The sequence below is a fragment of the Pinus tabuliformis genome, chromosome 4_1, assembly GCF_031772625.1.
Source record: "Pinus tabuliformis cultivar Carrire ecotype Pingquan chromosome 4_1, CPIR1, whole genome shotgun sequence".
NCBI lineage: Eukaryota > Viridiplantae > Streptophyta > Pinopsida > Pinales > Pinaceae > Pinus > Pinus tabuliformis.
The window spans coordinates 42,990,268-43,008,407 of record NC_142303.1 but is presented as its reverse complement, the minus strand read 5'-3'; positions in this window follow the sequence as shown (position 1 = coordinate 43,008,407).

Here is an 18,140-nt window from a genome sequence, read left to right as displayed (position 1 = left end):
TTATCAATGGAGGCCGAATAATTTGAAGGAAGAAGGTTTCAACAATGATATACTGATCATAGGCTACAAAACTACGGAATAGAGCTGAAAACAATGAAGAAAAAACCAATTTCTAGAGAGCGAAACAGACTCGTTCAATCATTGCACCTGTCCTTAAGGGAAACAAGGATGCATCTCACCTACAACACATGGGAGGTGCGATGCATCCAGACTACCAATGAGAGACACTGCGATGGTCCAGAGAATGAAATTGAGCTTGGTTTTTGCTCAAAATTTGCAGCTAAGTTCAGCTATTTCAATCAAGCTATGATAGACAATAAACACAAAGTATAGGGGTATGATCTTATGAGGTTATTGAGTTATGACTAGGGCACTTAGGATGTTTGCAAGTCATATTTTCAGTTCATAAACCAACCCAGAGATTGACTGAAGCATCGTTGATCTACTTTGCACTTGCATAGAAAGTGCAGTTCGAAGGCTAGCTGGCTTAATTTCAGGCTTCGTCTGTAGTTTAGAAAGCAAACAACAGTAACAAACAAACAAAATATTCTCTCCCTAGCAGAGTCGCCATTTTGTTTTTGGGAAATCTAGTGTCGCTATTTGATCTACTAGTCCCACTAAGACGGGTAGCTATCTTAGAAACAAACAATTCAAAGCAACTTGTGTTCTCCTTTATGGATGATAGATAAGAGAGAAGCAGAGAGCACCAACCTTAGTCTTTCGCTTGGCTCCTTGCTTGTTTCCTCTCTCCTTTGATAGAGCTTTGCCGCTCATTTCTCACTTGTTCCACTTCAAAGAACACCTATAGAGGCAAAGCAACAAAATACTATCAAAGCATAGAGATCTATAATGCCATAAACAATGTAGAATCAAATGTACATTAACCACACAATTGCATTCACAAATACAAGATTTACAAGTGTACAAATATATGGAGGAAAACTCAAATAAATTTATTGATAATAGAAGTATAAGAGAGGATTACAACCCAGCTGTCTGATCCAGCATCATCCTCCCAGCATGAAAGCCCTCTTCGCCTCATGAAAAGAAAGATCACCCAACAATACAATGTCTCAAAGAGAAACCAACACCACTTCCTTACAAATTACAAAATTCCAGCCTCTGGATCTCTAGGATGAGGGATCCATTTATAGATGTTTGCAGAGAGGTGAGTTAGCTTCTAAGTTTTTGATTAGTGTCATTTCATTGATAGTTCTTGGTTCCACTTGGAGATTTCATGATCTCTTACTCATCCCTGGGCGAATTCAGAGAAGAAAGTGTCATATGAGCAGTTTCTAGAAGATTCTCTAAGTTTCCACCTAGCAAACTGCCTTTGCCATTTGTCTGCTCTAGCTCATCGCACCCTACAGAAGGACTTTTCAATATGCATCACACCCCTTGTGTGTAACAGGTGATATGCATCGCACCCTCAGCTTGGAGCAGTTTGTATGGTCTAGTTTTGACCAGTTCTGAGTAGTTTTTCAGGGAGAACTTCTTGGAAATGATGTAATCAGTTGACCTTGATCTTTTAGGGTGTGAAACAACAATTTTAGGGGTTTGAGAGCCCTTGTTTTATCGACGTATGTGATTGGGGTTGCAGTGCCAAAATATGTCTATAATAGGCGCGAATGTAGAGGAATGATGCGCATGTTGTTTGGGAAGCCTCAAATGCGATTAAAAGACAAGTATGATAGACGGGATGATCCCCACGCACACCTCACCAAGTGTACAAAGGCCTATGGGGAAGAGCTACAACCTGAGTGGGTGCACCTGTTTTTTCATACCCTAGATGTCATACCCATGAACTGGTATGTAGAGAAAGAGCTCCGCCATGGGACGGGTGAATGGGATATCTTGCACAAAAGGTTTCTGTTAACCCTCATGTTTGAGGATCATTGGTGGGATACTATTGATGATGCACTGCAAGAAGTAAAAGTAGCTATCTTTAAAACACCATAGGAGCCAATAGAATTGATTCAGCCGGTGTTAGGGTCCCACCCTAACCCCCTTATTTATGTCATGGGATCACGTCATAGTCTAGAGTCAATAAAGCCCATATTAATATTTGTAAGTGGTTAACCCGCAATTAATGACGGGACCACAGTTAGTTGCAAATGGGCAGTAGTATTAGATAGATGGTATTAATAAAACCCACGGTATTGGCCCGTGGTATTGCATGTAGGAGTCATATATAAAGGATAGAGACTCCCTGCGAGGAGTATCGTGTCTTGTTTTGTAATTGAGCTCTGCTCTATTGGAGGTTGCCCCCTCGAAGAGGCCTATGAACATTTCTCTCTGAATAATAAAATCATTGCTATTCTGTGTTCTGGGTATATTTTCTTCGCATATTCTGTGTTCTGGGTATCTTTTCTTCGCATATTCTATGTTTGGGTATTACTTCACAAGTTAAGAGCATAACAAGTGGTATCAGAGCACTTTCCAGGGCTCGGTGGGATCTCCAATTTTTAGCAAAACTTTTTTTGGCTAGAGACGTGTTTCGGCGTCTTTAAACCACGGGATCTGTCGTTAAGCGCATAAACCTGTGGATTTGGGGAGGCATGCATGCAGGAAATACAAGAGGTGGTCACGTCTGTTGGACTCCCTTGTAACCCCTGTGGGTACCCCTTCGAGTAGTAGCGCATTAGACAGAACCGCGCACGGACTGTCTTCCACATACCCTCTAGGTATATAGGAAGCCCCCTAGGCTCCCTTGAAACCTCGCCATAGATAAACCTTCGGCCGTCTTGTGGCTACAGTACACCGAGAACAGCACTCGGAGAGATTACTCGCCCGTATGATAGGGTAGTCGGGTTGTACGGCTAAGGGTATGGTCGATCCTCCTTAGTTAGAGCCCTGAAACATTGGGCCGAGTACTACTGTCAGACCCTTATGTATATTGCGATCTGTAGCACCTGACACTCCTCAAGACCATAGTTCCCTTTCTATCGGGGGATCACACATCATCTATTCCAGATCAGCGGGTGCAAAGAAGTGCAACGGCAGCAGACATCAGTCCGGCCGCTCCATCAGATCAGCAGCAACAGTTGTTCCACCATTCAGATCTCTCAGATCCACCAGATCGGAGTAGTTGTGAAGGGTTCCTGTACCTGGATATAATTTTTGCAGGACTTTTGGCGGCATTGACATTTTGAGGATTTGGTGACTGCAGTATTGATCAGGAAGGAGTAAAACTCCGTTAGGAGTTTTCCAAAAAAAAAAAAAAAAAGTCTGAGATCTTCCGGGACGCTTATTGGTGATCTAGCCCATCAGAATCAGGACAATGAGCTGAGCAAGTTGGTACCATTCAATTTCTTAGTAAAAATTTTTAGGCGGTCCCAATTTTTCACGAGGTTGGTGTATGGTAGAAACTCACGCTCAAGCAATGGCCAATGAAAGGATAGACAAACTTGAAGACCATGTGAACTCCATCCAAACTGCGGTGAACGAAATCCAACTTGAGATTAAATGAATAAGTCTCCAGATACATAATGCACTCTCAAAGGGCAAGGAGCCAACCCACGAGGAGGCGTATAATGGCCATGAATACCATGAGGGTGAGTCTAGCCACTCTCCTCACATCTGGCACACCCATCCACCACCCAGTCAGCGACCTCCCAAGTTGGATATGCATAAATTTGACGGTTCTCACACGTCCGCATGGCTAGCACAAATGGAGCAGTATTTCAAATTGAATCATATCATAGATGAGGGGACTAAGCTTATGGTGGGCACCATGTACTTGGACAATGAACGATGGCAATGGGGGGAATGGCATCAGCGTTGCAATGGACATTTTCAGAATTGGGCCCAATTTGCCAAAGCTCTTCAAAATCGCTTTGAACAGGAAGACTCTTTTTTGGGGCGTCTCACTAAGCTCCGACAGACGGGTACAGTGGAGGAATATATTACCGCTTTTGAAGCCTTAGCCTTCCGCACTAAGGGTCTCACAGATGAGTTCTACATGAAATGCTTTATCAGCGGTCTTAAAGAAGCCATCAAAGCTCAGGTTCTACTCCACCACCCTCCCACGTGGACAGAGGCTTGTCAGGTAGCTGGTAAGGTGGAACGTGCATTAACAGCCCAATCCAGCCGCCCCAACTTCCCCGCTAAAGGACGTCCCCCACAAGCTCCCAACACGACTCAAACACTTAAGATTCAAAAGGTGCACCTGCGGAAATGGCCGAAAGACGGAAGCAAGGACTATGTTACTACTGTGATGAAAAATATTCCCCGGGTCATAAATGCAAGGAGCCCAAGTTTTTTCAAATAGATGCCACTGACTACAGCTCCACCGAGGAAGATCCACCACTTGAGGAACCGGAGGCGGTCGAAGAAGATAACCAAAAGGAGATTGTATCTGACGAACCAATTATTTCGCTAAATGCATTGGCAGGAATTTCTTCCCCTCAAACTCTCAAAATCAGGGGTTTTCTTAAACATCGCCCAGTAGTAGTCTTGATTGATAGTGGAAGTACCCATAATTTCATCCATCAAAAGATCGCTGAAGCCGCACATTGTTTTGTCCGGGCAGTTTCTAACTTCCAAGTCCAAATTGCAGATGGGGGCACAATGAAATGTGAAGACCGTTGTGAAAATGTCAAACTTCAAATGGGGGATTATCAGTTGAAAACCCACATGTTTGCAATACACATGGGGGGTTGCGACATTGTCCTAGGCGCAGAATGGCTCCGCACTCTTGGGCCAATCACAATGGATTTCCAGGAGTTATATATGAGTTTTAAGCAGAACAACTCCACACATACCCTCCGTGGACTACAGGCGGGAGCCCCCTCTATCATCAGTTCGCATAGGATGGAAAAATTGTTAAAAAAGGGCCATCATGGAGTGGTAGCTCAATTTAACGCCATCTAGGTAGTCGAAACCATGTCTCTGCCAATTCATCCTGAGATACAACAGATTTTAAATAAACATCGTACGGTCTTTGACAAGCCTCATGAGCTTCCACCCTCGCGAGGGGAACATGATCATAGCATCACATTGGTTCTAGGGGCCCAACCCCCAAATGTACAGCCATACAGATATCCGTTCACCCAAAAGAATGAAATAGAAAAAATCATCAAGGAATTGTTGGAAGCAGGTGTCATTCGTCCCAGCATTAGTCCTTATTCATCCCCAGTGGTCATGGTCCTCAAGAAATATGGGGAGTGGCGGATGTGTCCCGACTTCAGGACCCTCAATAAGTTAATAGTCAAAGATAAATTTCCCATCCCAGTGGTTGACAATTTGTTGGACGAACTCAATGGGGCTCAATTCTTCACTAAGTTGGATCTTCACTCAGGCTACCACCAAATTCGCATGAAGGAAGTCGACATTCCCAAGACGGCTTTCAGAACTCATGAAGGCCATTATGAGTTCCTGGTCATGCCATTTGGTCTCTCTAATGCCCCCTCTACTTTTCAGAGCCTTATGAATCACCTCCTCAAACCATATCTCATAAAATTTGTCCTTGTCTTCTTCGATGACATCCTCATCTATAGTGGCACCTGGGCGACACATCTTCAGCATGTAGATCTACTCTTGCAACTGGTCCATTTGGCATGGAAAAAGTTGAGTATTTGGGCCACATTGTGGGGCGTGAAGGTGTCAAGGTGGGCCCCAAAAAGATCCAGGCAATGCAGGAATGGCCTCAACCTAAGACCTTGAAAAGCTTGAGAGGATTTTTGGGTCTCACAGGCTATTATCGTAAATTTGTCCGCAACTATGGCCGCATAGCGAAGCCCCTCACTCAAATCCTAAAGAAAAATTCCTTCTTCTGGAACGAGGAAGCACAACAGGAATTTACCGCTCTCAAAAACGCCATGTGTTCCACTCCCGTCTTAGCACTACCTGACTTCACCAAATCCTTTGTCATTGAATGTGATGCTTCGGGTACAGGTATTGGAGCGGTCTTAATGCAGGAAGGGTGACCATTGGCCTTCACCAGCCAACAACTCAGTGGGAGGAATCTGGGCCAATCTACCTACGAGAAGGAAATGATGGCCATCTTACATGCAGTCGAGACCTGGCGACCTTACTTGTTGGGGCGACGTTTCCAAATCCGCACAGATCATCACAGTCTTAAATATTTTTTGGAGCAACGCCTATCCTCCCCTCAACAAAATAAATGGTTAGCCAAAATGCTGGGATATGATTATGAGATCATTTACAAGAAAGGGAAAGACAACAGTGTAGCAGATGCATTGTCGCGCCAATTTGAGGAGGAAAGTACTATGCTCGCAATTTCCCTCCCCATCCTAGACTGGATTGAAGAGGCTCGCAGGGAATGGTTTTCACACCCCGGGCTCTCCCAACTCATTTCTCAATTGCAGGTAGATCCTAATTCCAACAAGGGCTACTCGTGGCAGAATGATATTCTTCGCTACAAGGACAGAGTCGTAATATCACCAACATCCACCCTCAAAAGTCGCATTTTGGCAGAATTGCACTCATCTCCCACTGCAGGACATTCGGGCTTTCAGAAGACGTATGCTCGCACCAGAAGATCATTTTTTTGGACCGGCATGAAACAAGACATCCTTACTTTTGTAGCAGAATGTGACGTCTGTCAACGCCACAAAGGGGAAAACGTCAACACACCAGGCACATTACAACCATTGCCCATTCCGGCATCAATTTGGACGGAGGTTTCCATGGATTTCATTACAGGTCTTCCAAAGTCTGGGAACAAGTCAGTCATCATGGTGATTGTGGACCGACTGTCGAAGTATGCTCATTTCTGCGCCCTACCCCAACCGTTTACACCAACTTTGGTTGCTCGAACTTTCATGGATCAGATCTTCAAACTGCATGGCATGCCCACTTCTATTGTGTCCGACCGCGACCCGATCTTCACTAGTAATTTTTGGCAGGAACTCTTCAGAATACAAGGCACTCAACTCAAACTCAGTACTTCATATTATCCGCAAACAGATGGTCAAACCGAAGCCGTCAACAAATGTCTAGAAACCTACCTTAGGTGTTTCACTTCAGAAACGCAACACCTTTGGGTACAGTGGTTACCTCTGGCTGAATGGTGGTATAACACCAACTATCATGCCACCACCAAAATAACTCCCTATGTAGCAGTCTATGGTCAACTTCCGCCTTCCCCTACTTCTTATCTCATGGGGTGCTCCAAAGTACAAGCCGTGGATCGACTCCTACAACACCGCACAACCATGCTCGCCCATCTTCGCGAGAATCTTCATCAAGCTCAGAACCGCGTGAAGCAACAGGCCGACCAACATCGCTCAGAGCGCCAATTTCAAGAAGGGGATCAGGTCTTTTTGAGGCTGCAACCATATAAGCAAACATCACTCAAAGACAAGGGTTGTCAAAAGCTCTGTCCAAAATTCTACGGACCATACCAAGTACTTCAGCGGATTGGAGAAGTGGCTTACAAGTTGGCTTTACCACCTACAGCAAAAATCCACCCAGTTTTCCATGTATCGTGCCTCAAGAAAGTGATCGGGAACAATTGCCGAGTTCAAACTAGTCTACCTAAATTGGACGAAGAAGGGTCAATCTGGCTTCAACCTGAACAGATTCTAGAAACAAGGGACAAGCACCTGCGCGGCCGCATGATTAAGGAAGTCCTTGTCAAATGGAAAGACACCTCTCCGGAAGATGCAACTTGGGAACCAGCCACTATTCTTCAGAAGTTTCCGCAGCTTCAGCCTTGAGGACAAGGCTAGTTTTAAGGGGGAAGGCATGTTAGGGTCCCACCCTAACCCCCTTATTTATGTCATGGGATCACGTCATAGTCTAGAGTCAATAAAGCCCATATTAATATTTGTAAGTGGTTAACCCGCAATTAATGATGGGACCACAGTTAGTTGCTAATGGGCAGTAGTATTAGATAGATGGTATTAATAAAACCCACGATATTGGCCCGTGGTATTGCATGTAGGAGTCATATATAAAGGATAGAGACTCCCTACGAGGAGTATCGTGTCTTGTTTTTTAATCGAGCTCTGCTCTATTGGAGGTTGCCCCCTCGAAGAGGCCTGTGAACATTTCTCTCTGAATAATAAAATCATTGCTATTCTGTGTTCTGGGTATATTTTCTTCGCATATTCTGTGTTCTGGGTATCTTTTCTTCGCATATTCTATGTTTGGGTATTACTTCGCAGGTTAAGAGCATAACAGCCGGAATGGGCGACTCAACTGAGCTGTGCACTGGAGTGTTATAACGTAAAAACTGAAGAAGACGACGAGGATCTGCTAAAAGCTAACATTCCAGAAACTGAAGTCTATCACGAGGTTCAAGGGCCACTGATTGGAGAGATTGACATAACCGCGTTAGTAAAAATGAAGCAGGTAAACATTGGCATGGAAGCCGAACCTAAGTACGCAATGTTCGGTGATTACTGGGATGCCGCGACGGTGGATAAAGTCGCTGAGTTACTCCGCGAGTACTAGGACATGTTCCCCACCAAGATCACAGACTTGAAAGGAATCATCGGAGATTTAGGAATGATGCGGATCACATTAAAGACCGATGCGAAGCTAGTTAAGCAGAGGCCTTACCGCTTGAATCCGAAGTACAAGGAGAAGGTCCGAATATAACTAGACAAGATACTCGCAGCTGGAATCATTGAGCGGGTGGAAGAATCTAATTGGGTAAGCCCTATGGCAGTGTAGGAAAAGAAGCAGAAGGGTGAGATAAGAATATGCGTGGACCTCAAAAAATTGAATGACGCATGTGTGCATGACCCATTCCCAACTCCATTCACAGATGAAGTATTGGAAAATGTCAGCAGGCAAGAAGCATATTCTTTTACTGATGGGTTCTCAGGGTACCACTAGATCAAAATCATATCGAAAGATAGGAGCAAGAACACCTTTGTGACTGAGTGGGGCTGTTTTCATTACACTGTTATGCCATTTGGGTTGAAGAACACGTCGGCCATCTTTTCGTGCATATTTTTTGCAGCATTCAAGGAATATATCCACAAGTTCATGGAGGTTTATTTGGATGATTGGACTGTATTTGGATTGGTTAAGCACCATGTAGTGAGATTACACTTGATGCTAGATACCTGTCGATGACGCCAAATCGCATTGAACCTCAAGAAGTGCACATTCCTCATTCCTTGTGGGAACCTATTGGGAAATGTGGTTTGAAAAAAGGGACTGATGGTGGACCCCACGAAGATTGCGATAATTCTAAATTTGTAAGCACCATGAAGTGTCAAATAGCTGCATGCTACCTTGGGTCATACGGGGTATTACAAGAAGTTCATCAAAAGCTATGCCCAGATCACTGCACCAATGGAGAATTTGTTGAAAAAATATGTTACGTTCTGCTGGAATGATGACTGCATGAAGAGCCTGGATGTACTAAAAGAAAAATTGGCCTCTGCGTCGATCCTAGTCTTCTCGAAATGGGACAAGGAGTTTCATGTCCATGTTGACGCATCGTGTATAACACTGGGAGTAGTACTAACACAGGAGGGTGGAGAGGGCTTGGATCACCCTTTCACGTTCGTAGGTCGCAGATTGTCTAAAGCAAAAAAGAAATATTCCACCACTAAACGTGAGGGATTGGCTATGGTGTACGCGCTCCAAAAATATCAGCACTATTTTTTAGGAGGAAACTTCAAGATGTATACAGACCATTCCACGCTAAAATACTTGGTCAATAACCCTGTATTGGGGGGGCGCATATGCAGGTGGCTCTTATTGTTCCAAGAATATTATTTTCAGGTCGTTGTGAAACCAGGACGCCTGAACGCGGGAACAAATCACTTGTCGCACATTGAGATAGGGATAGGAACCTACTAGTTTGGAAGAAGGATTACCTGATGCATAGCTCTTTGTTGTGCATGTAGCAAATGGACACTTCGAAGACATAATCCACTTTCTCACAACTAGAACTGCGTTGAAAGAATACTCCGTCTAGCAGAAGAAGGAACTGGTGGTGCACACGACAGATTTTTCTGTCATCACAGGGCACCTATATAAGATGGGCAATGACGAGATACTACAAAGGTATGTACCTGAATTCGAACGAAGTCAGATCCTCGTAGGGGCGCTACAGGAGGACACTATGCAGGGTGAGCGACTGCACAAAAGATTCTTCGCGTAGGGTTGTGGTGGCCAACCCTTCACCAGGATTCAAAAGCACACTGTAAGGCCTGTGATATATGTCAAAGAATAGGTAAACCATCGCGGAGGGATGAGATTCCTTTGAATCCACAAATGACGTTGTAGCCCTTTGAAAAGTGGGCGATTGACTTTGTAGGACCTATCAAACCTCAAGGAAAGACGGGGGAGAGATACATTATCACCACGATAGAGTACTTGACTCATTAGGTAGAAGCACAACTGGTAAAAGATTGCACAGCTGCCACAGCTGTGAATTTTCTATTTGAACACGTATTGACACAATTTGGATGTCCGAAGATCCTGATGAGCAATTGCAATACACATTTCCTAAACGAAACATTCAACGCGCTGACAGAAGAATTTCAGGTGTATCATCAGAAAAGCACATGTATCACCCCCAAGCCAATGGAATGGTAGAAGCATTTAACAGAATACTAGAGACTGCGTTGACCAAAGCATGAAACACATAGCGCAGTGATTGGGACCTATGAGTTCCTGCAATACTATGGGATTATAGGACAACGTGCAAGAAACTGACAGGCCAGATACCTTTTCGATTGGTCTATGGTGTGGAAGCTGTCATGCCAATGGAGTATATTGTGCCTAGTCTGCGCATAGCAACGATCACAGGTATGATGAACCACAAAGCCTTGGAAAAGAGGCTCACACAGTTGGAAGAACTTGAAGAAGAACGGTTCCTCGTTGGCTTCCATCAACAGGTAAAAAAGCAGTGCAAAAAGGCCTAGCACGATCGCCATATTAAGCTACACACCTTCAAGGTAAACAATTTAGTGTTACTATATGACAGTAAGTTTGATAAATTCCCAAGAAAGTTTAGAATGCATTGGCTGAGACCATATGTTGTTAAGGAGGTCACAGACGAAGGCGCGGTGTAGCTGGTAAAGCTAAATGGAGAACCCTTCCCAGGCAAAGTGAATGGTAGTCACTTGAAGCCATACACGGGTGGCCCGACTATCTAACTAGCCGACAGAAGCACAGTCTTCACGCTCCAAGTAGATGGAAGAAGGCGTGGGACTATAAACAGATGCAGGGGATGCAGGAATAGATGCAGGGAAGCATTTCTAACACCGCGGTCTTAGAACAACGTGTACAAGAGATTCAACAGGTAACCATTCAGTGCGTTTCCGACCTTGAAGCTATTCGAGCAGAGTTAGAGGGTCTCCACGCGAAGATCTCCGAACCAATAGAGTGACCCGAGGGCAAGTCATGATGTTTCTGTTGGGGGCCTGTTGGGAATGGAATCCCCCCAAGGCATGCTTTGGGACTTAAAGCCCAAGTTTTGATTAAGTCCATTGTAAAGACTCCGCGATTTGTGGGTGTGGCACGCGAAGTCATAATAGAGTCACAGGGTTGTCTGCCCTTGGTTTTGTAATGTAATGTTAGTTTGAAAGATCTACCCATGGTCCATGGACCATGGGATTGTATAAATAGAGCTAGACTCTAAGTGTAGAAAGATAATCTAAGCATGATGAATCTAAGGGATTGATGAAGCGTTGAGTTAACTGTAAATCATGTCTTTGGGTCATAGAGTAGGAGAAGGTTCTGAAGCTAACTGCACAGAGGCATAGTAGTCCACAGCTGAGTGCGCAGACCCCTGCAGCTGAGTGCACAGACCCCTGCAGCTGAGTGCGCAGGGCAGGTCGACCCTGTAACCATGGGAAGAATTAATAAAAAGAAGTTATACCATATTTCTGTGTATCTTTTCCTGTTTTATGTATTATTGGGTATGAATTGCAAGTTTACTATTTATTTGCTGCGTGAATTCATATGAATGTGTTGTATAAATAAATATAACATAAGGCATCCATTTATGCGAAGATAACTAACTGGTGTAAGAAGATAAGTAAGATCTCGAGTGTGACTTAGGGAAATAGTGTAGAGCGCTGCTCTAGCAGCGCAAAAGCCCCACAGCCCCCAGTTAGGGCTGCGCGAAGGTGAATATATCAGCACACGAAGGCTAGGGAAGTGCACAAAGTAACCTGTGTGAAGGGACTAACAGTTGGACCAAATCAAACCTTTAGACATCTCAAGGGTGCAGAAACCTGGTTCCAGCACCCCCCCATACTACTTCGGGTGAGACCTCAGTCCGCACTCCGCGGAATGTTGCCGAAAGGGCCAGTAGTACAGGGATTTGTTTTGCTAATTAACTCTGAACCTGGGTTAGGCCCCAACAAGCCAACAGTTGCTTAGAGGAGATCGAATTATTTCCTTGGGTCAATTCCCAAGAAATTGATGCCCTAGGTGACCTAATGGGGCTACACTTGGGGAAAAAGGGGAAATGGTAAAAGAAAGGTTAAAATGATCACCCTTTTAAGGGATCAGTGCCTAATTCACTTGAGGATATGGAATCAAGGATAATGATGAGTAAGAACTTGGTTTCTTGATAAAGGATGCGTGGAAAGTGAGCTTCATCCAATGTTGAGAGAAATAAAAGAAAAGTGACATTCAATAATTTATACTTCAATGAAATGTTGCAAGCTTATCGAGACAAATAAATCTCTAGGACATTTCATTCATATAACATTGGCTAATACTTTAGATTATCTAAAAAATGCTTAATTCCACGTTTCAATTATGCAGCAACTAGCCCTAATTTTAGCGGTATATAGCAACAAGAATAAACACGTAACAATTTACTTACAACGTTATACAATATATCCAACCAAAAATTTGTTTGAAAATATGAAGCTCCAAGATAGAAATAGCCCAAATACATACATTAGAATTCATCCATCCTCCAAAATAATCCTCCATGGAAAAAATGTGAAGTTCTCTAAAGATAGAGAGATCCCAAGTCAAGTGAGGATACAAATGAACGTATATAACATCAATATATAGCCTCCTAAGGAGTTCGAATTAGCCTATGGGCTCCTAATGATAAAATAATGTGCAAATAATAACCAGTATTGATGACAAGGCCAACATACTAGCTCATAATGTAAAAACAAGCCTCACAAGGGGCCAAAAAATTATGTATTCATGTCGTAGGGACCTCCAAAGGCTCAATAACATCTTGAAGTGCCATATTGAGGAATAAATTCCTCAGAATATGATGGACAAGGGGGTGGCCCCTTGATCTCTAAGTAGAAGACCTGTGGTGCTCTCAATGGGTCTAAGGACACATCAATGACCCCATGGGCTTGTATATCCTCCATAATTGTCCAAGTGGTGCAATGAATGCTTCCATAACACCGTACAAGTGTTGGTATGCTTGCCAAGAGTGTGGGGCTCTTGTGGGGTCCTGTTGGGAATAGTGTACCAATCATGGCAACATCATCCCAAAAGTAGATTTCTAGTAGTCTCTGAACGTCCATGAAGATCTTTGGAGTGTTGTCTACTACTGTGGAGGCACATGGCTCTCTATGCACACCCTAGATGTGCCAATTTGGACCTTTGGGGGTCAGGATCCCATATAGAGAAGCCAAATCCAAATCAAAACCATCTTCAATCCTGCATAAGATCCAATGTGTCCCCTAGGCTTCCAATACAATTAGTCATTAGAATAATCAAGTAAAAGAGCTTGCAAATCATGGATAGAAAAGTGGGCACTTCATAATGGCATGCCCTTATGTAGTGGGCCTGATCCGAATTGGATCCATGAAGATTATCAAAGTGCCATGACTGTATCAAATCAGGACAGACTTCGAATTTATGAACAAAGAGCGATCAGAAAGACGTCTGGACAGTGGCAGTTTGCAGCCAACAAGGAACGACAAGGACCTCGGTCAAAGCGCACTGACCGAGGCCCATGGAGACCGCACAAGAGGCAAAACTGGCAGTTGGGAAGCAAAACAGAGGCCATTTCTGATGCGCGATTAGCGCGCTAATCACGCATCACTAGGAAAAACCCCTCGAGAAGGAAAAACCCTGGAAGTTCTCGGTCGCATGGAAGCCGGGAAAACGCGAGGAAGGCACTAAGGCGAAAGGTAGGTCCCATGCTCCAAAACCAGCAGTATATCGGAGGCATCCTTGGGCGGTAAGTGGATTTGGCAGAAAACGAGCCATTCCATTCATCATACGATGCATGTCCGACGGATGAGAGAGAAAACCACCTCTCATCGTGCACTAATGGTCGAGCAAGTCAACCACATGAAATGAGCAAACACCATAGGATCTGGGGGCTCCAGATTTGACAGCGGAGATTGCACCCAATGGAGGAACTAGATTTGACAAGGGAACTAAGCCGCAACACATAAAGGTCTATCATCTGATTTGACCGTAGAGTTGGTAGATGAGTCATTCCATAGTGTAACTGAAATTCCGAACCAGTGAGGACAAGCTGGCACAATTTGTGAGAGGACAATTGGCCACTCCCTGTGAACCGTTGGCGATGACACAGAGGCAAGGAACTCCAAGCAAACAATACCAGGTGATCCGAAGGGGCAGAAGAGGAAGCAAACATTCAAGGACAGACTGGCTTTAAGCCATGAACAGATAGAGAACGGAACATGAAGACAGATAAGAGAAGAGCACGAAGACAGAGAGAGCGAGAGCTATGAAAATACAGTGAATCAAGAAGTAGAAAACAGAGAGCCGAGCTGACCTAAGGAAGCATCGAGCAGACAGAAAGCTTGAGAGGTTCAAGCAATCCCTGTGAGGATCTGTCGGGAATTGAGTACCACATTGGGCTCCTCCCATTAAAGACCAGAGAGGTCAAGACTTGGAAAGGAAAAGAGTTTGTGCACTCTAGTAGCTTGGGGAATCCAAGAACCACCCTACCAAGTGTTATATGTTTCAAGAGACTCAAATTGAGCTCCTCACTATAAATCTATGCTTTAAAGATGCAATAAAAGAAGGCCACCACTGAAAGCTGGATCAGAGATAGCCCTGCAGAATAGGGTAAACTCCTTATTAATTTGTTGTGTTCTTGTATTTGCTTACTATGTTTCTCTTACTGTTTTCCATTTTCCAATGTCTGTGTATTTTTCAATCTGATCGATCCATTGCCTAAAGTAACATAGACACACACCAGCACATGAGTCTGTAATAACTTCACTCATTAATTGTTTAATTGAGGTCACTCACAAGTGATTTTCAGATTAGGGCTTTGGCATGTGCTAGTGTCTCCAAGCTCCAAAGGGGGTTATCCAAGTACCTTATTGGGTGGTTTCATCCCTTATAGGGGGTAGTGCGTCCAAGGTACATCCTTCTAATGGGGGTGGCAAGTATCAAATGGGTGATATGGAATAAGGAATGAGAGGGGCAAACCTAGGCCACATACTGGGGCATAGGGGTAGCTGAATAAGGGGAATCCCATACCTAGTATATAATGTATAGGAGGGAATGGTCATGGTAAATGATGTGCCCCGACCTTGATTTTTCCACTCTTCTTTATATGCCTTTTTCCTTTTATGAATTTTCTTTAATTAACTGATCGGGGCTCAAGGGACAAGAGAATGATGTGTATAATATCGCAGTGATTACCCCCTTTGAGTCACGACAGTTCATTTCACTCCAGGAGTTGTGATAATCATGGGTTCCTGAATGATAGAGGAGGCTCATCTAGGGCCTATGGAACTAGGGTGATGGCAATGGATGGGGTAGCACTCATGTGTTGTCTTTTTCCCACATGCTAAATATTTTTGTCCCGACCATATTTTGCATTTTGTGGTACAAATTCCTATTAAATGTGGACAATTATGTTGTTTCCTCTTTTTCAGTTGCTTCACCCTCCAAGGCATAATTCTAGGCCTGAATAAAGGTGGGGGCAAGGGGATAGGGAGGCTAACCCTATGTGGACCCAGAATCAGAATGTGGACCCAGGTGGGAGAAATGATGAATGGGGGTATAGTGAATGGAACATGAGTAGTATGTGTGGGAAAAGGAGCGATACCATGCACCCAAATTTGGGGTTTCCCAAGTAGTACCACCCTAGAACCAAATGGTCAATAAAGGAGATCCCACAGGACTAAGATCCAAGGGTAACAACGAAAAGGGATAAGGAGACAAGAGTACAAACTAACCCCACTATTTCCGCCAAATTCCCCCATTAATCCATACCCATAAGTATCCATGTTAAGTAAACACAATACTCATTTATCAAATTAAAGGACATACCTTTAGATTCAAGAGGCCCACCTTCAAACATACGATCAATACAGGTGGGTGAGGAACCAAATTGTTGGCTCAGGTGGCAGAGAAATGGCACAATGAGCTATTAGGAGGCATCAAGGGGTTATTGGCTACCATCTAAGGCCTATCATGGAGAAAAACATTCTCCTAGGGATATCATCCACAAAGTGGTGGGTAACATATGGCTCCAACTGGGACGTGATCTCATGAAGGATTGGACTGCTTGAACGGGAGGTCATGAGAACTCCAACAATATCTTGGTCACCGCAGACCTGTTATCTACACATGTCAAAGATAAAAGGCATGGGGAAAAATGTTTTTCGCAGTGTCTGATGATCACCCATGATTAATGTTAGCCCATAAACCAACAAGAAACAAAATGTTCAATTTCTTTTTTTTTATGTATTCAATCTAGCCTATCATGAGAAACATCACATGTGATTAGTTCTAATGCAAAAACCATCATGCAATGCATCCTACCCTAACATGCATATAGTAATGTTAATACTAAGTGTAATCATAAAGCGAGTGCGACCAACATTTTATCACATCAATATACATATGCCTGTCAATATGATTAATCATGTAGCAACCCCCAAATCGAATGTGGACATAGTCACATGGTGGATGAGGTGGGTGGAAGTCGGCAAAATATCATCTCCATTCAAGGTAGAGGGAGGTCATAGGAGAAAGAAAATTGGTCAATCTAGAGGTCCAGGGCTCTCCTTCTAGGTGCAAAATGGAGGAATGAATGATCACTATCGAAAACTCCTCATCACAATCATTTTTTGTACTGTCATGCTTCAAGGATGTCATATAGTTGCAATGAGGGGGGAATGAAGGGTGAGAGAGAGAAGGAGTGCAACAAAAAATTTAATCAATGTGATGGTCATCTAGGAGAGTGGAGGTTGCGAAGTGATCATGATACCGAGGATGGGTCAAAGGGGATAAAGTATATTCATTGAAAGGATCATCATTGACACCATATTCAGAAAGGGGAAAAAGGGCATGGTCACTCGAGGTGATACCAAAAGGGATGAGGGACTCATTTTAGGAAGACTCAAGGTGGTGAATAGGAGGGGAAGACAAAGGGGAGGGTGAAGTGTCATATCCAACGGGTTTTCCTTCCCCACAATCTAAAGGCTCAAGTGATTTGAATACATAATCATAAGGTGGGTTGGTAAGAGCCTCATTTCTTTCCTCATTATAAATATTAAATATTGGGCCTTCATCAAAAGGAGAGTTGATTACTTCCATCAAAGGTTGTCCTTCTCTATGCAAGGGAAAATAATAATTCTCCTTCCCAAGGGCATCAATGGGTATGTCATCATAGATAGTGCCTGAGGGGAAAGGGAGACCAATCTCATCCTCATCCTCATCCTCCTTGTTGGTGTCATAAATGGGAGCATAATCAAGTTAAGGACCAATTTCCCATTTCTCCTTTTCAATGTGGAAATAATCTTCAATGTCATTTTTCAAGGGGCTAATGGGATCATCTCTCTCAAAGTTTTCAAAAGAGGATTCATCGTGAGTAATATCCTTGAGAAAGGTGGGGTTGGTCTCAATTTCACTTTCCATAAATTCATCTTTCCTAGCACATGTGTCCTCAAAATCATCCTGCTCATCCCTTAGTCCCAACGAGGACTCGTCTTCCTTCTCATCATCGAAGTCATCTTCATCTTGGTTGGTTGAAAAGCGGGACCTTTCTTCTTCTCTCTTCTCTTGAAGAATAATGGCTAAGGTATTTTTTACATGATTTTGGTAGTATGCTTCTAGGAGGAGAGAATTAGTAGGGTTCTCTTTATATTTACGTTTCATCTTATGAAGCTTCACTTCTTCATTATATAAGTAGGAGAATACTTCATTAGAATTATATTCCCTTACTACCTCCCTGCATGACCTGCTATATTCATCCATTCTTTCTCATGTGATTTGGA